We start from the raw sequence: 14653 nt of genomic DNA on the forward strand, positions 1-14653 counted from the left end.
TGCAAATTGCTAATCTTGTCTCATCTTGTCTCAGGTGAAAATCCCTAAATCATATCAGTGTTCATACCCCCAACATTTACACACACCCAGCCCTCTAGCAAAAGACGTTTGATGCCAAATGGGAGAATATTGAAACAAGGCTTAAAAGGATGCTAGCTAATGCTAGCATATTGGGCGAAGCACCGTTTAGAGAGTTTGTGTGTGTGTGTGTGTGTGTGTGTGTGTGTGTGTGCGCGTAACAAAACCAACTGGAGTGGCCTGACCTCAGGTGTAATAAGAACAGGGCTAGTACTGCTGATCTAGGTTTAGGAAACACAGGTGTGGGACACACTTCTCTACTGCCCTCTAGAGGAAAGCAGCTGCAGCTCCATCACTGAAGAGGAGCAACAGTGCTGGTTCTTCAAAGCACGGTTTAGTGAATCTTTTGGACTCTGGTTTTCTGAATGGATCAGTTGATGATCTTCAGTTCATCTATGAGAGAGAATCAAACTGCTGCTACTGATCAGTGTGTGAAACAGGGGGTAAAACACTCATTAGAAATGTGGAATGATAGATGGGCTGGACATTCAGAACCGTGCATGGAAATCTAAACAGACATAAAGAAGCTAAACTCAGATTTTATTATAATATCTCATAAAGGTAAAAGTGTATGAGGGTGAGAACCAGCTTTAAGAAAGAGCGTGAGAACTCTCACGCTGCATTCACACCTCCAGCACACACAGGAAACTGTTGGTGGTACTTGGTCACTTCCTGCATTAACTCCACTAATGCAGTTAAACTAGCCGAGCCGTGCAGCAGTGCTGTAGTGTTCCTACAGAGACGCAGTAATTCAGTGTTTCAGTCTTTCAGAGATTAGAGATGTCTCTCAGTGTTTATGATGAAGTGATCTACTTTGAGGAGCTGAACAGAGGAGATGAAGAGGAGATAACTGTGGTTATGTATGAGAGCGCAGATGCTGTTAGAGGACATGACCCCAACACAGAGATAGAGGCCGTCAACACGAGGAGGAAGCTACAGACACAACAAGCAGGTATCATTAATAATCCTTTATTAAATCTCTTCTTTTAGAGACAGTAAATACTAGAATACTGGAACACTGAGCTGTATTCTGTAGGAGCTCTACTGTAATCCTGCACTTCTGGACTAGGTGAACTGTTTTAGTGGTGGTAAAGAACAAGCAGCATTACTACAGTACAGCTATCAGTGCATCTTTGTATTGGACTGTAGAGAACATCAGTAGATCACAGGTTCTTGGGAAGCTCTCAGTAAACACAGGTATCTCATACTGATAAAGGTGCAGTTTAGTTTCAGGTAGGATTGGTCAACAGAGAGACCCCACTATAGGTCAGACTCACACTATAGAACTGTTCTCTGGTTACTGAGAGATCAGCATGGGTTTTATACAGCTCTAACAAAGACGTGGTTTGATGTGAAGTCAGACCACAGACAGTCTGGATGATCTGACTGCTGGATTTGATCAGTCATAGATGAGGAGCTGATGATTATCTTGGCATAGTTGAATAATGAGAGATAAGTACCTGAAAGTTATATTTACCCCCAAAATAAAGTGAAATACAGCCAGCCCACTAATGAAAGGGTATATAGAATGGCTATTGTCGAGTATGGAAGCAAGGCTAAAAGTTAATGCTGAGCTGACCAGGAAAGAGAGAAGCCTCGAACAGAGGAAGTGACACTGTGGGTATCTGCTCAGAGAAGATGAATGACTGTGGTGTGATGTAATGAATCCAGAGGTTGACTGGGTGCTAAGCTAAAAGCTAACCAACAAACCAGTTACGATCTCTTCAACTAGCTAGCTAATTGAGAAAAGGTAGCAGGTTTTGCTGAGTTTGGATTTGTAGCCAGCTGTGTGGGCTACAAGCACCACATCACAGACTGTGTTCCAGCTAACTGAGGCTCAAATCACACTCATTTAGAGGAAAAGGCCTCAAATCTGATAGCACAGAGTCTCAATCTACCAGTGTTCTCCTCCTTCTGTGTTCATCTCTTAGAGTCACTGGGGAGAGTTGACCTGTGTTTAAACAGTGATACTGGTTCTGACTGAAGCTCATGTATCTGTTTCCTCTATAGAGAGTCACTCTACAGGAAGCAGACGCTACAGACTGACTGCAGTGTGTCTGGGGCTGCTGTGTGTTCTCCTGCTGACTGCTATCACACTGCTGTGGATCAACTTCAACAACCTGACTGCAGAGAGAGACCAGTTACACACCAGTAACACCAACCTGACTGCAGAGAGAGACCAGTTACACACCAGTAACACCAACCTGACTGCAGAGAGAGACCAGTTGCAGGCAGAGAGAGACGGGCTGCAGAGGAGGCTTTCTGAACTGGGTCAGTGATTAACTGCAGTTTTTAATTACACTCACTGACCACTTTATTAGGAACATCATTCTAATACAAGGGGTCTCAGTTTAAGTCAGGAAAGATCTTCACACACCATCACACTAAACATCAGGTTGATCTGTTGACTCAAGGTCAGGCTGGTTCCATGAATTCCTGCTGTTTATGAACTCGGCACTGGAGTGAGGGCAGCAAATTCTGGAGTGAAGACTAACTGACCCTCTTAACCTGTGTCTGATTTTAATGTGTGCTGCTGCCATGTGATTGGCTGATTGGGAGATTGGGGGTTGCATGACTGAGAAGGTGTTCCTAATAAAGTGTCTGGTTCACTAAGAGCTCTAGTGATTGATTTCAGCTGGAGTAAGAGCAGAGAGGACTGCAGAGAGAGAGGAGCAGACCTGCTGATCATCAACAGCAGAGAGGAACAGGTGAGAGAGATAGGATTGGGGGGGTGCAGAAATCAGAATGTACTGTAAGTCAGTCAAGTTGTTGATTGGTTGAAGAAGAACAGAGCTAGTAGAGCACTGTTAGAAGAACACAAAAGAACGTGGTTAGAAGAACAGAGAAGAACGTGGTTAGAAGAACAGTTAGAAGAACAAAGAAGAGCACAGTTAAAATAACTGAGCACAGTAGAGCACAGTTAGATGAACAGAGAATAGCACAGTTAGAAGAACAGTTAGAAGAACAGGGAAGAGCACAGTGAAGAAAACACAGTGTGTATGTTTGTGTGTGGTGAGTTGCTGGAAATGTCTAAGCTGGTATTGTATTTTAACAGAAGTTTATTCACAAGCTGAGAGGAGATCGGTGGGCTTGGATTGGCCTTACTGATAGTGAAAGAGAGGGGGTCTGGAAATGGGTGGACGGCTCAGCACTGATCACTGGGTAAGAGAGCACTGAACTGAACTCTGATCTTGATGCTGACTCTCACTCCTCACTGCTCTGATAAACACACTGATCCTCTGATTCTCTCACAGATTCTGGGGAACTGGAGAACCCAATGGATCAAAGGAACACTGTGTCCTAACTAGCTATATGTCTGATCCTGTAAAGAACTGGGCTGATTTTACCTGTTATTACCAGTTTGTTTGGATCTGTGAAAAGAGGATATTAATGAGGGGATGAGTGTGTTGGTGTGTGTGAGTGTGTGTGTGTGTGTGTGTATGAGAGAGAAGTGAGAAATTCTGTAAAAGTCTGTAAATGTTATCAGATCACTTTCAGTTACCTTAGATTTATAGAATTTTTGTTATCAGGTTTTATTATCAATTAAACTTATTTTCAAATGAAATATATTATAGATATATAATATAGTTTTTATAAAGATAACAAAATTAGCCAGAAAAATATTAAGTCTCAAATCTCCTGTTATTAATCTTTCCTCTATGATTATGAGGTGAATCCCTGCTGGCTGGTTTGAGCAGGTTGATTAGATTCTTCTTGTGGAGAATAAGGTGGAGGCAGTTCTGGACCTGGACATGGTCAAATAGTCTACATGAATAGAGTGATTCTTGAAGTAAGTCAGTAAAACACTGATATTAGGAGATCAAGATCAAGCCTGTAAGTGTGAATGTGGAGCCTCAGCTTAGTTTCTGCCACACAGAAATACATTCCTGAAGAAAAACCTCCAATTAGACACAAAACTTAAATTCAGTGGTTAAACTGTCTTCCTCTGATCTGACACAAGAAGGAGTTATAATTCCTGGAGAATAATTCCTGGAAAGTGGCCAATTAGAGATTATGTAGTGATATGACTAGCTCAGATAACTTTTACCAAGGTCTCAGAATTGAATCAGGTATTGAATAGTTTGAATAACTGTTCAAAGGATTCAAATCTCTTTCTAAATATTTGGAAATATTTGATAAAAAAAAAAAAAAGAGTCAAATCAGTGTTCAGAATCAGGATTGAACTGGGTTGAATTTGGTGGGAGCAGTTTGTTCTGAAAGTGATGTGAATCTGGTTCTTTTGTAAAGCTTGCTGTGAATATGAGTGTTAACCTGAGCAGGATTCAGTCAGCTGCTAGAAGAAGCTATGAAGAAGGTCTGCTCTTGTCTTAATCTTATGATGATAAAACTCACTGTGTGTTTCTCCCTTTCTGATTCAGATGTTTTGGGAACTTTAGGGTGTTCGTTTTTAAAGAATTGCTTCTGTTACTGCTGTTACAGAATGAATGGAGGTTTATGGTAATTTATAAAAATGGTTTATAATAAAATGCTGATCGAGATTCATCACATTTGTCTTTTTTTTAAAAAAAACACTGTAGTTGTTATTTTACAGCCAATTAATTTATGTTGTATGTATTTGTATGTATTTAAGTTTTTCATGTTGACAAACCTCCGCCCATATAAAAATATCATTGATCAATCTTTCTGAAAACAGATCTGCGTGTAGAGTTATGGAATGTGAAATGACAGTTATTGTTTGGTAATAGTGGATTATAAACTAGTGAGAATTGTGGATTTACTTTTACACTTTTAGGAGGTTATGATCAATGTTGGTCAGCCTGTAAAATATTGAAATATGATATTACTGAACTACAAGTATTTCTTTATCTAACTGAACTGAAGAGTCATTCTATGAACTCCATCATTCCTGACTGTCTCTCAGCTCTCAGCTCCAGCTTGTAGCGTCCTCATGTCTCAGTCAGTGAACAACAAACACCACAGTATTACACAACACATGAGTCTGATCAGTGATTGGTCAGTATTTTAGAATCCTCTGAGGAAGAACCAGTTAGCATTTTAAACAGCCTGAGTTGGGGAGTCACCTCATAATGATCCACAAGAGGGAGCCAATCAGCAGCTTAACATCAGATCCAACCAACGGCTGTATTTCTGAGTTCCTGCATCCAAAGATACTGAGTTCACACACATTACTGTAGAACACACCAGCATCAAGCTGTGCATGTTTCTTACAGTCTGTTAGTCCTCATAGAGTCTTTAAAGCACAGAGTCTTTACAGAAGTGTAATTTTCAGCAGGAGAACTGCCTCACACACATTTAGTCCTGCTCCAATAGAGAATAAAGACAGTGTTTGATTTTATACAGAGGTCACAGAGTCTCCAAATCAGCTGTTGATCAGTAAATGTTTTGATTTATTGCTTATTGAGGATGTATCCCAGACTCCACCAGGGTCACCTTGCTGGAGCTGTCCGGGGTGCTGAATTTCTTCACCTCTTATTGAGCAGAACAGATACGCCTTCTTTTTCTTTTCTTAATTTTAATGTGAAACTCTGAGTTCTACACAGTCCACAGACTGGAATAACCTACTGAACCCAGCCCAGAGAGACACTTACACACTGCTTATCAAACTGTGACAAGAAAGCTGCATCACTCTATATGTTTCTCTTTTTCTATGAGAGCTCAGATCCTCCTTTTTTGCAGTTACTGTGTTTTTCCCAGTAACACTCCACTGTTGCTAAAAGCAATGGTTGTAAGAGTAAAATGCAGTGTTTTATATGATTCACCATTTATAACCAGTCTTTAATTTGTGCTGAAAGGATTTTTTGATTTCATCCCTTGCTACGGCAGCACATATACTAAAATTGGAACGATACAGAGAAGATTAGCATGGCCCCTGCGCAAGGATGACACGCAAAATCGTGAAGCGTCCAATCTTTCCACAGATGACCTCCTACATCTTCTCACCTCCAAAAATCCTACCACCTGTCCACTAGACCCTATTCCATCCCCTCTGTTCCAAACAATCGCTCCAAACCTCCTCCCCTTCATCTCCTCTATCATAAACAGCTCTTTGTCATCAGGTCAGGTTCCATCGGCCTTCAAGTCTGCCAGAGTCGTGCCCATCGGCAACTACAGACCTATCTCTCTTCTCTCTTTCCTCTCAAAGATTCTCGAACGTTCCGTCTACAACCAACTGTCTCTCTTTCTCACTCTGAACAATCTTCAGGACCCCCACCAGTCTGGCTTCAAAGCTGCACACTCTACTGAAACTGCTCTCATTGCAGTTACAGAGAAGCTCCATGCAGCTAAAGCTGCCAGACTGTCCTCGGTTCTGATCCTTCTTGACCTCTCCGCAGCTTTTGACACAGTGGACCACAAGATCCTCCTGTCTATCCTTGCCGGTCTTGGAATTACCGGCTCTGCATGGCAATGGTTTGCATCATACCTGCAGGGACGCTCATACCAGGTAACGTGGCAGGGCGACACGTCCGCTCCTTGTAGTCTCTCCACTGGCGTTCCACAAGGCTCTGTTCTTGGTCCTCTTCTTTTCTCACTGTACACTCACTCTCTTGGTAAAGTGATATCCTCCCATGGATTCTCTTACCACTGTTACGCCGATGACACTCAACTCATGCTCTCTTTCCCACCGTCTGACACACAGGTTTCTGCCCGTATCTCAGCATGCCTCGCCGACGTCTCGTCTTGGATGGCGGCTCACCACCTCAAACTCAACCCCAGCAAGACGGAGCTGCTGTACATCCCGGGAACTGCTGGACCAAGAAACGATCTTGCAATCACCTTCGAGAACTCACTGGTCACTCCCTCTACTGAAGCCCGAAGCCTTGGTGTAGTGATGGATGATCAGTTATCGTTCTCAAGTCATGTTGCAAACGTAACTCGGTCCTGCAGATTTCTTCTGTACAACATCCGGAGAATTCGACCCTTCCTCTCTAGAGAGGCCACCCAGGTGCTTGTTCAGTCTCTCGTCACTTCCAGACTTGACTACTGCAACTCTCTTCTGGCTGGTCTCCCTCTGCGCACCATCAGGCCCCTGCAACTCATCCAGAATGCAGCGGCACGGGTCGTCTTCAATGTCCCAAAATTTAGCCATGTCACTCCACTGCTGCGTTCTCTCCACTGGCTTCCTGTAGCTGCCCGCATCAGATTTAAAACCCTGACGCTGGCCTACAAAGCCAAGAACGGACCAGCCCCTCCGTATCTGATGGCAATGGTCAAAAGCTCGACCCACCATCCCTCAAAATCCGCGGAAGACAAGCGTCCAGGCTTTTTCCTGTCCTGGCACCAAAGTGGTGGAACGAGCTGCCCCTGGATGTCCGAACGGCCGAGTCGCTCGCTGTCTTCAAACGCAGACTGAAGACCCACCTCTTCAGAGAGTACTTGGACGAATAGTTCTATGGTCGCCTTATTGTATTGTGTTTAGTAATGTCTAAGCTTGGAGGTATCTTTTGTATTATTAGTCTATTCTAACTAGCTAAGGCTTTTCTTGGGTAAATAGCAAAGAACTTTGTAAGTCGCTCTGGATAAGAGCGTCTGCTAAATGCCGTAAATGTAAATATAAATCCCTGTGGCAAAGATGAAAGCTCAGATAGATCAAACAGGCCTAAATATAATTAAAATATATAAATGTGTTTGTATTGAGGATTAGAGCTCCCCCTACAGTCAAGAACTGTCATTTGTGCTTTGAGCCATCACTGAAAGGCACATTTTACACATGCATTTCTGGATGAGCTGAAAGATTCAGAACAGTCCCTGAAAGTGAAAGAAGTATGTGGACTGAGTCTGTTGAGTCAAATTATAGGCCTTTACACTAATATGACTTGGGTTACAGAGATGTCATGAGTGTTATCCTGCCCACTTTACCAGAGTTACACAGTGCAGCGAGCCTAGCCCAGAGTAACTGGTTCTAGCGTGCTGAGTCCAGAATAGGAATGACAGACACTACTCTCCCTATTACAGGTCAGTGGAGCATCACAGTGATTCTGAAGGTGCTATTTTAGGATAAAATTGCTGCATGATGTTGCTTTAAGCATTGTTCTTTCTTTTTTCTTGTTTATGTTTTGTATTTTTCACTGTTTGGGAAAGAATGTCTGTGAGGCCAAGCACAGTTCTTTCCGTTTATCCCTGAACCCTCCTGTGTTCCAGTGGGACACTGGTTTCACTGCAAAGCTGGACACATTGGAACAGGGCAGAGTTTTGTCCCAGTTCAGATCTCACTGAGGTCATGAGCTACAAATCAGACAGAATCAGAGACTGTCAGTAAAAGTGTGTGTTTGTTCCAGCACTTGACTAGTGGGACAATATCCATCCTTTTCTGTTCAGGGTTGTGTAAATATCTGTGACTGCTCCGTTAAGCCTTGGCTACAACACAGGACTTTTAAAGTGGTAGCAGATTAGAAAAAGACTGGGTATCTCACACTTCCCCACTGAGTTTTACTGATTGTTACAATCATGTCCATTGCATAAACGACTAGGTATCATCCACAACTAAAACCTGTTGCTGGACCTAACCCAACAATCGTACAATGCGTTGCCTAGATGCAGATTTGGGGGGGAGGGAGTTAGTTCAGTAGTCCAGCACATATTGGAGACTTCCCTGCATCCACCTTAAATGGTGCTGTAGCGTAAAATTAAGATAAGAAACTGTTCACTGACCAGTAAACACTACTAGATTATGAGTCAGGTTGAAAAACAAATCACACATTTAATATGCACTGACTCGTCTGCACCCCTCACACACTACTCGATTCACTCTTCAACTGTCGGAAAACCTGCAGACTAAAATTAGAGAAACAATCCTTCATTCAAATACAAAATGTCTTTTCACAGATTTATTCAGGAAAGCAAAAATTACAATCTTTAGACAAAAAGCATTAAATTCAAATAACGGCTAAAATCTTGAAAAATAAAATAATAAATATTAAAGAAAAAAGGCCTCTATTCTTGCTTCATGACCTTGAGAAACAGAGGGACCTGTTTCTGTAGTCCTGATAAGGCCTCGTCCTCCTTTCTTCTCACTTCTTCCAACAACAGCATTGTCAATCTGTTATCTCTCAAGAACAAGGTCTACCATTGAAAACCATCCAATTACAGACTCTGCCTCCAGATTCTCCCATTGTAAGGTTTTGTAAGATCTTTGAGTTTTGTTTTCTTAATTTCTGCATATACTACAAACTGCATTCACTAAGTCTGACCTTTACTCTACTTATGTAGTTATGCAATGCTGAAGCTTCTCCAATCCAGAATTCCCCTGAATATACAATAATCTCTACAGAATCAATACACACCCAGAAATGAGAGGATACTGTATGTACATCTATCAATCAAACCAACCATAAATCCCTGAAAGGAAGAAATATAAAAATAGAGCCCATAAGCAACCGGCAGATTAAACTCACACATGTGAGGTTTAGTGTGAGCAGTAAGGAAACTAGAGGTTTTAAAAAATATATGAGTGACACTCTGAATCGCATGTAGTATTGCCATGGGTGTGTGTGTGTGTGTGTGTGTGTGTGTGTGTGTGTGTAAGTGAGTGAATGAGAAATCTATTATTTCTAATACACACTTTTTTCACACACAGAAAAAAAGCGGTTATCACAGGGAAAATCAGCCCAACCCTTTGTAGAATTGTATGTATAGCCTGTTAGGACACAGTCTTCAACTCCAGCATTACTGTTGGGTTCTCCAGTTCTCCAGAATCTGAGAGAGAATCAGAGGATCAGTGTGTTTATCAGAGCAGTGAGGTAAGAGTCAGTAACTGCATCATGATCAGAGTTCAGTTCAGTGCTCTCTTACTCAGTGGTCAGTGCTGAGCCGTCCACCCATTTCCAGACTCCCTCGCTTTCACTGTCAGTCAGACCAATCCAAGTCAACTGACTTTTCAGTAGTTTATCAATAAAGTCCTGTTGGCAGTCAGATACACATTCTTAGTAAGAAAGAGGAAAATGTACTTTATTGTAAATGTGTTTCATCACACAAGCACATTCATCTCTCTCTCTCTCTCACCTGTTCCTCTCTGCTGTTGATGATCAGCAGGTCTCCTCCTCTCTCTCTGCAGTGCTCTCTGCTCTCACTCCAGCTCTTCTTCTCAGTAGAGATGCAGTACAAAGTAACATGCGACAACATCCAACCTTGCTGCAAGGCTTTTTCTAGACTCAAACATACACACTCAGATATACATTACTGACATCATCATATATTTCATACACAATATTTAAACACACACACACACACACACACACACACACACACACTTTGGAGTAGTCCAAAGTGTAAATAAAAGGAAAGCAAGGTCCAGTGTTCATATCATGTACGGCAGGACTGCACAGCGCAGCTACATGCCTACACACTACATTTAAAGGTTGATGCGACCAGGTCCAGAGGGAGAAAACAAATGTTCAGACACCATTTGTAATGCTTTAGAGTTAATCCAGCTTCAACTCCAACAGTGAGCTTTGGACAACTGATATGCAGCTGAAACACGAAGAGGAGATGCAATTTAGTGACTCGTACTCTGATGTTGGCTGTATTCCACTAGTACATTTATTTACTACTTGACCTTTCATACATGGGGCAACAATGCCAAACAAAACCAAAGAAAGGGAGAAGACTTAAAGGAAAGATTTGTTTTTGTTTTGTTGGTGTTTTTTTTTTTTTTTTTGTCTGACTTGAGACAAGCCCAAGAAGAGGTTAGGTCTAACCAGGACCAACAAGAGATCAGAAAAGAGACCCAGGAAAACACTCAAGGGAGGTTTACCCATTTACCATCCAAACTTGTGTATGAGAAACCCAAGACTGAGCACAGGGCTAGAGGTTGGCTGTCCTTAAATAGAAAAGGGACAGGTGTTGCTGATTGATCCTAATCAGTGTGTAGTGGTTCTGGGTTTCCCTCTGGTGCCTGGGGATGGCATAGCAGGTTGCCCAGCCACAGTCTGTACCCTTACACCTTTCTAAGTTACATAATGAATGCCTTTTACCCTTTCTAGTTTCTAGATTGCAAGAACCTAGAATATCTATACACTGCTAATCCTATCAAGTCAGGTCAATTTACCATAACCTCAAGTCCTATTAAAGTCAATGCCCTCTCTAGTGTTTACAGTCAAAAAGTCAAATCCTCTACTGTTCTCCCCACTAGCTTTATCGTGGCGCCTATTGGAAACTGCCGAGGCCCCGTTTCAAGGCCCTGTGTTTTTGGTATTCCGGAGGATATTGAATCTGACTGTGGTGTCCAGTTTACTGCTTACTAAGTTTGGATAGCATTTATGAAACAGTTGGGAATATCAGTTAGTTTAACATCAGGCTGCCATCCCTAGTCAAATGAACAATGTGAGAGGGCCTACCAGAAAGTTCTTCTCTCATTATAATCATAATACGACTGGTCTAGGTACTTGGCCTGGCCTGGGCTGAAACAGCTCACAGCATTCTTACTGGTTCTACTACTAGCCATACCCCATTTGGTCACCAAGTCCCTCTAAAGCCCTGGTCCTCCATTAATTCTGATTGTTCCTTCCATGAGAGCTGTCACCAAAGAGCAAGATTTACATTACTTAAGCACATCGTGAGACCATTGTGATCAGGGGGCAGGGACATTGGTTGACTGAATAGCATAATGTGACGTGAGGTATGTCATCTTTGCCTATAGCATAACAGGAGGGGGTTCTGCAGAGGCTGAACTGACCACAAGGATGGTGTGATTTTTGACACTGAACAATAAAATAAATGATAAATGTTTTAATAAAAAAACTTGCTTAAAAAAGGTTTTGGGTTTAATTACACTTTAAACCTACAAATATTTACTCACCCAGTTCAGAGAGCTGCCACTGGAATCCTGTTCTACTCTTCAGCAACTGGTCTCTCTCTGCAGTCAGGTTGGTGTTACTGGTGTGTAACTGGTCTCTCTCTACAGTCAGGTTGGTGTAGCTGGTGTGTAACTGGTCTCTCTCTGCAGTCAGGCTGTTGAACTTGATCCACAGCAGTGTGATGGCAGTCAGCAGGAGAACACACAGCAGCCCCAGAAACACTGCAATCAGTCTACAGAATCTGCTCCCTGCAGAGCTGCTTCCTGAAGCTAGAAATGAACACACTCTTCACACTTATGATAGTTTACACTTTACAGTGAATACTAGTGTTGATTCAGAGCCTTCATGAAGTGATGCTGCTGTGTCTCTAGTAGTGGAGCTGTATGTATGTATGTGAGTGTACCTGTGATCATGTTTTCTTTATGGCTTCTTGTCACACGAGTCTCATTCACATAGATCTCTTCATATGAGTCCTTGCTGTCATTTGAAGCAGTTGATTTGAGGTCTGCTGTAATTTCTGAATTCATATAAATATCCTCACACATCTCTGGTTCTGCTCTCCTCATTTCGAAACAAGTAGAAAAATCTTGTTTATAATTATTTTTGGTTTAATTGCAGACTACAGTCCTCAGAGCCTTCAGCTCTCCAAATGACTCTGTGTTTGTGGTTTGTGTAATATATATATGGTGCTCTCAGGACAGGAAGTTGAGGCCTCAGCAAGTCGGCATAAAGCACAGAGCATTCTTACAAGCCCACCTCTAAATCTGCTCTCTTGTGTCTCTGCAGATTCAGTGTATTGAACATGTTGAAATGTGTGTGTTCTCTGTGTAGGAAGTTTAACACTATGGAGGGCACTGTAGTTTCTCTTTAGATTTAGGGCCTGTATGTGAGTTTGGGGATTTCTCTTTGAGCTGCCATTGCATTTCTAGGTCACAGCCTTTGGCAGGCTTCACACTCTCTTCAATGCTAAATGCACACACAACAAACTCATCTATAATCATTTATTTTCACAGTTGATTCATGTTGAAGTGTGTGTGTGTGTGTGTGTGTATTTGTTTCAGATGCTCATTATTGCTGTGAGCTCTGAGAAAAAAACACATTAAACAGGAAGCTGAAACCCACAGGCTGAGCCTGAGCCGAGTGTGGGTAGAATTATTTCACAGTTGTGTGGTTTCTTTTGTGAACAACACTTACCAACCATCCCTCCCCACCAACACAAACTGAACTGGAATGAAGGGTAATAACCATGTTGATTCACACTGAGAGCTGAAATGAAGGGGTTAATAAGGATACCTTTACCACCATTATCACTGGGCCTGGGAGTGATCTTGGGTACACTGGACAACATGGACATGTACAGATGGTTCATACATACTGAAATTATATATATATATATATATATATATATATATATATATATATATATATATATATATATATATATATATATATATATACTGCTTAAAAAAATAAAGGGAACACTTAAACAACAAAATATAACAGAAGTAAATCAAACTTCTGTGAAACTGTCCACAACACAGATTAACAATCAATTTCACATGCTGTTGTGCAAATGGAGTAGACAACAGGTGGAAATTATTGGTAATTAGCAAGACACACTCAATAAAGGAGTAGTTCTGCAGGTGGGGACCACAGACCACTTCTCAGTATCTATGCTTTCTGGCTGATGTTTTGATCACTTTTGAATTTTGGTGGTGTTGGTGGTAGAGACAGACTCTACAACCCACACAAGTGGCTCAGGTAGTGCAGCTCACCCAGGATGGCACATCAATGCTAGCTGTGGAAGAAGGTTTGCTGTGTCTGTCAGCATCGTGTCCAGAGGCTGGAGGCACTACCAGGAGACAGGCCAGTACACCAGGAGACATGGAGGAGGCCGTAGGAGGGCAACAACCCAGCAGCAGGACCGCTACCTCCACCTTTGTGCAAGGAGGAACAGGAGGAACACTGCCAGAGCCCTGCAAAATGACCTCCAGCAGGCCACAAATGTGCATGTCTGCACAAACGGTCAGAAACCCAACTCCATGAGGATGGTATGAGGCCTGACGTCCACAGATGGTGGTTGTGCTCACAGCCCAACACCGTGCAGGATGCTTGGCATTTGCCAGAGAACACCAGGATTGGCACATTTGCCACTGGCGCATGTAAGCAGGTTCACACTGAGCATGTGACAGAGTCTGGAGATGCCGTTGAGAGCGATCTGCTGCCTGCAACATCCTTCAGCATGACCGGTTTGGCAGTGGATCAGTAATGGTGGTGGGTGGCATTTCTTTGGAGGGCCGCACAGCCCTCCATGTGCTCGCCAGAGGTAGCCTGCCATTAGGTACCGAGATGAGAACCTCAGACCCCTTGTGAGAACATATGCTGGTGCGGTTGGCCCTGGATTCCTCCTAATGCAGGACAATGCAGCTAAAAGACCTCATGTGGCTGGAGTGTGTCAGCAGTTCCTGCAAGATGAAGGCTATGAAGCTATGGACTGGCTCGCCCGTTCCCCAGACGTGAATCCGATTGAGCACATCTGGGACATTATGTCTTGCTCCATCCACCAACATCATGTTGCACCACAGACTGTCCAGGAGTTGGTGGATGCTTTAGTCCAGGTCTGGGAGGAGATCCTCATCAGGAGCATGCCCAAGCATTGTAGGGAGGCTATAAAGGCATGTGGAGGCCACACACAATACTGAGCCTCATTTTAACTTGTTTTAAGGACATTAAATCAAAGTTGGATTAGCCTGTAGTGTGTTTTTTCTACTTTTATTTTGTGTGTGACTCCAAATCCAGGC

At 42.6% G+C, this 14653-nt stretch overlaps 1 non-coding gene across 1 annotated transcript; it reads left to right on the forward strand.

The window, feature by feature from the left end:
- Positions 1-5871: 5871 nt before the first annotated feature.
- LOC140547277 (U6 spliceosomal RNA) lies at positions 5872-5974 on the forward strand. Its single transcript, XR_011978455.1, has one exon. It is a non-coding gene; the product is annotated as a U6 spliceosomal RNA (small nuclear RNA).
- The last annotated feature ends 8679 nt before the right edge of the window (positions 5975-14653 follow it).

This window comes from Salminus brasiliensis, chromosome 24, assembly GCF_030463535.1.
Source record: "Salminus brasiliensis chromosome 24, fSalBra1.hap2, whole genome shotgun sequence".
Classification (NCBI taxonomy): domain Eukaryota; kingdom Metazoa; phylum Chordata; class Actinopteri; order Characiformes; family Bryconidae; genus Salminus; species Salminus brasiliensis.